Below are 10,271 nucleotides of genomic sequence, written 5' to 3' on the forward strand. Positions count from 1 at the left end.
TGAAGGGGACTCGGGGCGACTTACAGCAAAATCATATACAAAGCGATGATAACATGAAACATCAAAGAACAATAACAAAACCAATAACAAAATATACACAATAACCGGGGGGGGGGGAACACACACACACACAATGCGGTATTAAAACAATGAGGTTGCAATAGTGGATAAGCAAGGTGCACATTATGAATAACAAATTCGTCAATAGATAAAGTGCAATAGATTCATTTAAGGTCACATTAAGTAGGGAGGAGCCCTGAATTAATATCAAGTAATAGGAAAAGAGCGACCCGAAGGGCTGGATCTGGCCCAGGAAAGGACCACCTTGGTTTGCTCTCCCCTTCCCCACCCATCTCCTTTTGCACTCAGCTTTCCCTCAATGGGTTTGAAGCTGCCTCACAACCTCTGAGGATGCCTGCCATAGATGTGGGCGAAACGTCAGGAGAGAATACTTCTAGAATATGGCCATACAGCCCGGAAAATATACAGCAACCCTGCCTTTGGCCTTTCACGCTTATGTGTGAAAAAGATCTTGGACTCCTCATGGACAAGTTAAATATGAGCCAAAAATGTCATGTGGTGGCTAAAAAAGCCAATGGGATTTTGGTCTGCATAAATAGGAGTATAGTGTCTAAATCCAGGTTAGCCATACTCCCCCTCTATTCTGTCTTGGTCAGATGACACCTGGAATCTCACTATGTCCAATTCTGAGCACTGCAATTGAAGGAAGATGTTGACAAGCTAGAATGTGTCCAGAGGAGGGCGACTAAAATGATCAAGGGTCTGGAGAACAAGCCCTGTGAGGAGCAGCTTAAAGAGTTGGGCATGTTTAGCCTGCAGAAGAGAAGGTGGAGAGGAGATATGATAGGGCCATGGATCAAGATGTGAGGGGAAGTCATAGGAGGGAGTGAGAAAGCTTGTTTTCTGCTGCCCTGGAGACTAGGACACAGAACATTAGCTTCAAACTACAGGAAAGGAAATTCCACCTAAACATGAGGAAGAACTTCCTAACTGTGAGAGCTGTTCAGCAATGGAACTCTCTGCCCCGGAGTGTGGTAGAGGCTCCTTCTTTGAAGGCTTTAAACAGAGGCTGGATGGCCATGTGTCGGGGGTGCTTTAAATGCAATTTTCCTGCTTCTTGGCAGGGGGTTGGACTGGATGGGCCATGAGGTCTCTTCTAACTTTATGATTACCTATTCATGGATTCTACACCTATCTACCCATGCAAAATAATCTCAGAAAGATTCTGAAAAGTAAAGCCTGCTTTTGCCATTTTATGTAAAGAACACCATTTTAATAGGCCACTGTATATATCACAGGGCTTGAGCATCCATAGGTTTTAGTATCATTAGAGGTCCTAGAATCCCAGCTGATACTAAAACATGCTCTACTTTGCTACCAGTGCACATCAGACATTACCCTAGAGCAGTGTTTCTCAAACTGTGCTCCTGCAGGTGTTTTGGACTTCAGTTCCCAGAAATCCCAGCCAATTTACCAACTGTTAGGAACTGTTAAGTTGAAGTCCAAAACATCACAGTTTGAGAAATTCTGCCCTAAAGGCATGAAGGACAAGTGGGCATCTGCCTGAATGATAAGATTGGCCCCTTGGGCTATATCGAGAACCAAGCAATCATACAGCAGACTAGAATTCTGTATTCTATATCTTTCCTAACCAAATGCACTGCAGACGTATTGGAAATCAACCCCCGCCCTTACCCTTTCGACAGAGAGTGATGGTAGTTGCAATCCAATGTATCCAGAGGGACAGATTAAGCAATGATTGACTGTGTTTATAGTCCATGTATCTTAATATCATGGTCCAGTATATAGGTCTCTGAATTCTGGAAACAGAATGAAAAATGTAATAGAAGAATGTGCCAAGATAAACCTGTAGTTGTATCTCCAGATCTTTTGGCCTACAACTCCCAGAAATTCCAGCCAGTTTACCAGCTGTTAAGATTTCTGGGAGTTGGAGACTCACAGGTTTAGAACCACTGATCTAGGGAGATCTCACATAGAGTAGCCCATCACTGATATAGCTTTTGGTCATTTATCTTCAAAGGGATCCCATGGTTGCTGGGTTAACAGACAACCTTTTTGTAGTTATATATAACTACAGGGATATTTTTATGAAAAGTAAAATTTGTGATAAAACACTGCATTTTAATATTTTATTGACACTTTGGTGACACTACCTCTAATGGTGCCACCCAGTATGGTCTGCACCCCACATGCTCATCTAGTGATACCACTGCTTTCCTTGGAAAAAAGCAGCCCTCTTCTTTAGACTGATGGCAGGGAGTTAGTTTTCATTCAAGGACTACAATATTTCAAGCCCAAAGCTAATCAGTTAAGGGATATTATAATTGCTGTTAGTCATTTGGTCCAGCCTTGCCATTTGGGCAGAATGGAGCAGTCCCTAAGATGACTAATACTGTGAGGCATAGGGCCTTTTCCATTACATAATTTTAACTACACCTAGCTACATAGCAAAGGCACTAAGAAATCTTTTTACTGAATGTTGAAGATGTGTAATTGAACACCCGCAAGTGTGTCCAATTGGTATTGATGCCCAATGCACATCATCAAAATACAGCAATGTACATTGGTCCTGTTGTATACTGGGCACCAATGTGCATTGGGCACTTTGTTGGTTCCGTTACCTAGCTCTTTCTAGCAGTCTTATATTGGATATGGACATAATGCAACTGTGCAATTCTAATTCATGCATATGTAAATCCATTTATGAAGATGTAAGCCCTCCACAGGATTCTGGCTATTGATGATAGTACCAAAGCTTAACAATATGACATATGTTGATTCATGATTTCAGAAAACCACTACCAATTTCCAGAATTCTGGTATTTGGGGACAATCAGCCCACACAGGTATCGGCATATCTTGGGTTTCACATCCCTTCAAACATTGCTATAGCATGTCTTTGTTTGTTTTGTGTGGTAAAGGATGCCATTTCATGAACAGGACTGAAAACATGAACAGGACTGACTGCCATTCCTGTCAACCTTGTACGTGGGAGTCAAGAGTGAGGGGCAACCATTTTAAATTTCCAAATAAATACATTTTTGCTCAGTCTTGTAATGGACGGTAAATTTCTCTGCCTAATTTTTAAGTGGCAATTAGTAGCCAAAACAACACCCTGAAGCAATGAATTCCGTAAGACCATAGCTTTTCTTGATAAAATACATCAAAATGTATCATCCCTGTTGTCCCAAATCAATCCATTTTATTGGATGACATCCCATTATGATGCCATAAGAGACAACTATTTCTGTTCCTCAACTTCCTTCAAAACATCCTTAATACTATAAGCCTTTCTCACAATGGCAGATAATACCTGCTGAAGTTCAAATGGAAGATGGAAACATCACCATAGCAAAGTGATGGAGCTGACTACATCTATTTCTTCACTCACCTTCCTTTGCATTGTCTGAGTACCTTCTGGCCCAGGAGGTCTAAAATATGACTAGAGAGCCCATATTTTGTTAAAAGTAAATTACTGCAAGTACTGTTCCTACAAACATGTGGGTCATACTCTAATTTCTATAATAATGTTACTATATGTTTTGTATTTATTTTGTAACAACCGCTACACAGCGCTGCAAAATTGGACTCTTTCTGATACATTCATGCCAAGTCATATAGGATTTATGAGTCATAGCCAACACTCTAAATCGTACCCAATACCATAAGTAGATTGGTGTAGCTGTAATTATTATTATTATTATTATTATTATTATTATTATTATTATTATTATCTCACTTTTTATCTTAAAAGAAACTCAAAAGTGGCATAAAGGGGACTCAAAGCAGTGTTGTGAGGGGGATCTGTTTTTTGCAAAGACAAAGTTTAATCCTAACGTGATGAAATCTGGCAACACTTCATAATGATTAACTGTTTGGTGATGGAGTATCTTGAAGTGTTAAGGCATCCTATGTTGTTGAGAATGGGAAATTTTGAATAAAGCCCCTTGCATCCTTATTAGTGGTTCTCTGGTGAATATGTGCATGTTCATTTTGAACTTTTTTTGGAGAAAGGCTATAAGAGCTGTCAAGACAAACAGCTGTACTCTGGAAATTACTGCTACAACACTGGATTGAGTACATTAGTATTCAAACTTCTAGGCCTAGACTAAAGGAAAATTCATTTATTTGGAAAAATAAAAGTTCCCATCTTATAAGCCTTTGAATGTAGCATCTCAGTCCCTGCCTTGACCTGGAATTCCTCAGAAACAGAAACAGAAAACCAATTTCCTAAGCTTCTCAGAATGAATGCTGTTTTCAAACTGCAATTCAAAGTTAACCTTTCATTTCCCTTTTTCAGTCCCATCCATCTCAAGCAGCTGCAAGTAAAACAGCACTAAGCGAGTTGATGAGTTGCCCAGAAAATGGCAAGAGACAAGTCAGTCTCTGGTATCAAATGGAGATGAAACAGTGACCTAGAAAAGAAAAGATTTTTTTTTACTCTTTCTTTTTCCGTTCCATTTTTTTAATGTTCAAAATTGATGGAATAAGATAATCAAGTTGCTTTCTTGGCTATGAAAATATATAAAAAGAAATCTGCCAGGTCAATGAAAAGGCACAGAACTTATGAAGAATTCTTTTTGGTTTATCTTTTATGCTTGTTGCTGTGCGATAAGATTCATAGATAGCCAGAGGGCAAGATCTGAGTCTCAGAAAGAATATATTTTCCTCAACAATGTTCACTGTAATTTTTAGGGAATTTTCCCAAGAAAATCTTTTCAAATCCCAAGAAAAGAGGTTCCACCTAAACATTAGGAATAATTTATTAACTCTAAGGGCTGCTCAACAGTGGAATAGACTGCCTCAGCGGATAGTGGACTCTCCATTTTTGGAGGTTTGATGGCCATTTCTCTGGAGTGTTTTTGTTATGTATTTCTACCTATCTGGAGATTTGACGAGAAGGCCCTTGTGATCCTTTCCAACTATGAGTTTATGTTCAGTCAAGGATGGCTTCAGCACATCATTATATTCATTCTCCTTAGAGATAACTTCTTGTGCTCTTAGCTGCACTACTTTCAGAACTGCTGTCCGATACTTACACAATTGATGAGTACTAAATTCTTCATTTGTGCCTAAAGGATTGTGTACAGAAAGTAGATTCTGTTTGTGAAATAACAAGCATCTCACTTAAAGCTGGCTCTTAGTGTACAGATTCTCCCACTGAAAACTCTTGAATGAACTGTAGAAAGCAGTGGCACTAATACTAGTCAATAGGGTTAGCTGTCTCTGCTCTTGTGCAGCACAATGGATTGTATTTTTAAGCCCACTTACAACCCACAAAAATGCCTGGGAGACAACACAGCCTAAGTTCTTTCAGAGGTTGAAAAGGGTCCCAAAAGTAATTACAGTATTTGTCTTCCAAACAACCAGGCTAATAGAAAATTGCATCTTCCCGGTAGCTGTCTTTTGCGATAAAGGAATTGTGTTTCCCACAGTCAGTCTCAGCCGTATCAGCTTTGCAGTACACACACATCTAACAGCTGGTTGCACTTTGCTTCTCTCAATACTGTGCAGAGATGAACCAGTGGGCAAAAAGAAGGCTTAAAGGCTATTATGTGGAAATCAGACTCCTGGTGGTAAATTTCAGCACAGAGAAACTCATCATGGTGACTTCCATAGCCCAAATCCTAAAAATAATCCATATTTATAGCCACCGGAGAGTGAGAAATTCTGGTTTCACTATAGCTAAATATTTAATCATGGACCACAGACATCCAAAACAAAGGCATTTCTAATCAGACCAGACAATTAAATTCACAAGGCATAAAAACAATGCTAGGTTATATTAGGTGGACATAACATGACATAGGAAAACCTGTTATCAGTTTATTCATTTGCCAAAACAAGAAAAATATTTCCATAATGCTACTGTTCCACCAAGTTACATCGTTATTTCTGCTCAATTAAAGTGGTGTCAAACTGCATCAATTCTACAGTGTAGACCAGGAATGTGCAAACTTTAGCCCTCCGGGTGTTTTGGACTTCAACTCCCACAATTCCTGGCCTCGGGCCCCTTCCTTTTCCCCCTCAGCCACTTAAGCGGCTGAGGGGGGAAAGGAAGGGACCTGAGGCCAGGAATTGTGGGAGTTGAAGTCCAAAACACCCGGAGGGCTGAAATTTGTCCATGCCTGGTGTAGATGCACCCTAAATCTAGGGCCACCTAGTAATCCCAGTGCTGGAAAAAACTATTCTTTCTATGACACACTGATGTTCACATCACTTAAACTTTAAAATGTTTATTATTCCCATTTGGGATCGTAAAGTATAGAGCAGGTATAGAACTCACACGTGTTTGCTCTGAGAAGATGAACAACCTGTGATCTTGAGAAAGTGAGACAGAGGGGGCTTGGAAATGCTGAAGACTGACATTGGAACAAATGAACAAGAATGGATCTTAAGAAGCTGATGGAATAGAGCCTGGAGGCTGTAAGATGACAATATTTTAAAACTATTGTGAGTTGGGAGCCCCTGATGGCGCAGCATATTAAAGCTCTGAGCTGCTGAACTTGCAGACTGAAAGGTTGCAGGTTCAAATAGGAGGAGCAGAGTGAGTGCTTGCTGTTAGCCCCAGTTTCTGCCAATCTAGCAGTTCGAAAACATGTAAATGTGCATAGATCAATAGGTACCTCTCCGACGGGAAGGTAACGGCATTCCATGTGGTCATGCCAGCCACATGACCTTGGAGGTGTCTACGGACAATGCTGGCTCTTAGGTTTAGAAATGGAGATGAGCACCAACTCCCAGAGTTGGACACGACTGGACATTAAGTCAGGGGAAAACCTTTAACTTTATCTATTGTGAGTTGAACCTCAGCAGGTGCCCAGCAATGCTTACCTTGTAATGATGGCCCTTCACATGGGCACATTTTTCGGCTAGAATGCAAACATGTCTGTCCTCAAGTGGAATCCAGCTCTCATGACTGACATGAAATAATGTGCAATACTTTTTGACCCAAAATATAACTGACTCAGAATCACAGCTGCCTCTTGACTTTCTCCACTGCCTCTCCTTCCTGATCCCGCTGGTGTAGAAAGGATTAAATATTTTGATGACATTGGTACCTCAGTGTCCTGCCTGGAACTGGATTTCTTACAACAGATGACGACTGCTCTCAGCAGATGTACAGGAGGAGATTCTCAAACCTATTAGTTCTGCATCACACCTGCTTACTTGTGTCAGCAGGAATTATGGGCATGTTGGAAATGGTGACATTTTTTTCGGCTTCACATCAGCTCAGCACAGAACCATATGTTTATATTGATTTTGGCACGAGTCACTACACAGGTGATGACTTTATGAAAAACAAAAACAAAAAAGGGGGGAAAGGGGCTTCATTTGAAATAAGCATATATTCATGCAACATTGCACCATTGAGGCTTATATGACATGAGTTCTCCAAAGCAGAAAATTAGGGTTTGGTCACAGTTCCCCAGTGATTTCACCTTCCATGCAGCAGGAGCCTGATTCTAACTCTTTTGTTCAATTACAGTTTTTTTGTTTTGTTTTCTGAACCTAACAACAATTGGGAAGATGATGGGTGAGTATTATCTGAAACAATGTTAGCTTTTGATGCTAGTACGATTTGCTGTGTGTATGCAACTATTATGTGGGTCTCTATTATGTGGGACCATTTCAACACAGACACACCATTATTTTAAGCCACAATGTATTTGACCGATCAAATCTAAAACTGGAACTTCATGCAAACTTACATTAACTTATATATTCTGAAACCCTTTCAACAAATGTCTGAGAAAGTGAAAGTACAGGCATTCTTCAGTAACAAAGACCCTGACAAAGAAATTCTATTTCACAAAATATGTTATGCTTACCGAGCCACCACTTTTTTCTTCCTTTTCTTCTGTCTTGTGGGAAGAACTTTTTAAGCAGCATCGCCATTAGGTGGATGGTCCATGCTACCATAGCTGTGTGTACCTGCCTACAATAGGCAAGATCAACGACAACTATCTCTATAATCCCTTGCTGAACTTGCAGGAATAGCAAAATACAGAGAAAAAAGGAAAGCAGATGATCCTCCCTCACCAGCTATGCCCACTATGTAAATCTATACGTCTGACCATCACAATAAAAATCATAAGGAAAATGGAAGCTAGTAAAGGAAAAATTCATCCATGAATTTGTTTCCAAAGAAGCTTTCAAGAGATGGCTGGAAGACCCAAAATGTTTTTATTTACCTATGCAAAGCTTGTCTGATCTAATTGACTGGAAACATGCCTGGCAGACCATCTCAACTAGGTGTAGCTCAGAAGTGAAGATGGCTTTCTTCTTTTTTTAATGCTCAAATTCTGAATTGGGAAGGCTTCTGAATACTGTTCCATTAGCTGGGCAGAGGCAACTAGGGGGCACTAGAGATGGAAAGATAGAAGGGAGTAGGATGGGTTGTAGGAGTAACACCACTTCCCCCTGTTTTCCTGTTATTTTCTCCACCCATGTCCTAGTTGTGGAAACAACCCTCGTTTATGATATGGGAAGTGGGGAGGGGAAATAACCAGCAAAGATGGGGGAAATGGTTTTCCTCCTTCAACTCCTCCCTCATCCATAAAATGGACTATCCTTCTCTCTCTATCACCCCCTAGTGGCCTCCGCCCTGATAATTAAACAGTACTGGCATCTGGATATTCCAGCAATGTTTGATGCCAAATTCCGAGGAGGGGGGCACCTATAATTATTGCAAACTTGAACATTGTCCCAACATGAATTCAAAGAGACAGTTGCATGTTTTCCTGTTCAAGAGTAAGCCCCAGTTCAACAGCTTCCTGGGCTACAGAGCTCAGCTCACTTCCATGCAACAGCTTACTGTGTTTGAAAATCAGCAATTATTTCCATCCAGCAACTTGCCAGACTTTAAACAGCTTGTTATCTCTGTTCACAGATTGGAAATAAAATCAGAAAAAGTCTGTGGGCCAGATAAAGAATCCTCATGGGTCACATATGGAAAAGGGGAGATTCAGATTCCCCATCCTGAGTGTAGCCAGCCTGAATGCTAAGTAACCATATGAAAAGTGCTGGCATGTTTTCCAATGCTATAGCAAGGCACTTTCATTTCCAAATGCAGCCTAAGAGCCAGGCATAGTCAAGTTACTTTTTTGGACCACAGTTCTTAGTGAGCTGGACTATGATGTGCTAAGCTGGGATGTCTTGGGGGAAAATGTAACTTTCTCAAGTTTTGCTTAATGTACAGTAGGCAGTAGGCCACCTGTGAACACCATTGTATACAGTAGTGTAGTAATATGATAAATGGCAAACTTAAGGTTTGCTTTTTGAAATTTTTTAAAATATTTAACACTGTGAATAGTTTAATCTGTGGATGCAGAATCCATGGATACAGAAAGCTTTTCCTTCCTTTCTAAAATGGGTCAGTAGAAGAAAGGAACACATAGTTTTAAAATGAGAACAAAGCAGAGAAAGGTCCACTAAGTCCACGAATGGATTGGTTAACAATGAAATCTCACAGATTTTAGAGGCTACCATGCACAAAGAGAGATTGAAAGAGAGGTTAAAGACAGGAAAGCACACCAGCCATCAGAGGTGTAGTGAGGCTTCTAATGTATTTAATTGGAAGTACCTTTGCATCAAGTCATGGTGCCTAGTCAAATTATGGCTTTTTTATTAAAGCCTCCAGGGCTTGATTGATTTTATCTTAATATTTACACTTGCACTATGTTTTGTCTGGGCTTAAATTGTACAGCTTTAAGTGATAAATGATTCCACTTTTTGTTTTAAAAGGTTGGTATTATTTATTGTCCTAAATTGATTTTGTTATAAACCACCTTGAGACCCTCAGATATAGGGCAAGATATAAATATTTCACTACATACATACATACATACATACATACATACATACATACATAAAATGGATTAGTCCAGTCATAACGTCATTGTTTCAAGAAACAGGGGAAAGCCCAATTCTGGAAAATGAATTGTTCAGTGCCAGACTATGAGTATTTTGAAGCAGTCAATACATTAACTAGAAGAAGCTCAAATATTTCAGGTTATTTGTGTGTTCATGTCAACGGGATCTTTTGTACTTTGTGGCTGAAGGCTGTGAAGCTTTATGTAGCATAGTATTTGGCTTTGATCTTTCAAAGCTGCTCTTTTTGATCGCACAGCCCCTTTAATACGGGCACGATGGTTTGCTCCACTATACTTCTCCTTCACCCCCAGCCCTGGGAATTTCAATGAAATGGAAACTGAGTTGTAAATTGG

Source organism: Anolis carolinensis, chromosome 5 (genome assembly GCF_035594765.1).
Source record: "Anolis carolinensis isolate JA03-04 chromosome 5, rAnoCar3.1.pri, whole genome shotgun sequence".
NCBI lineage: Eukaryota > Metazoa > Chordata > Lepidosauria > Squamata > Dactyloidae > Anolis > Anolis carolinensis.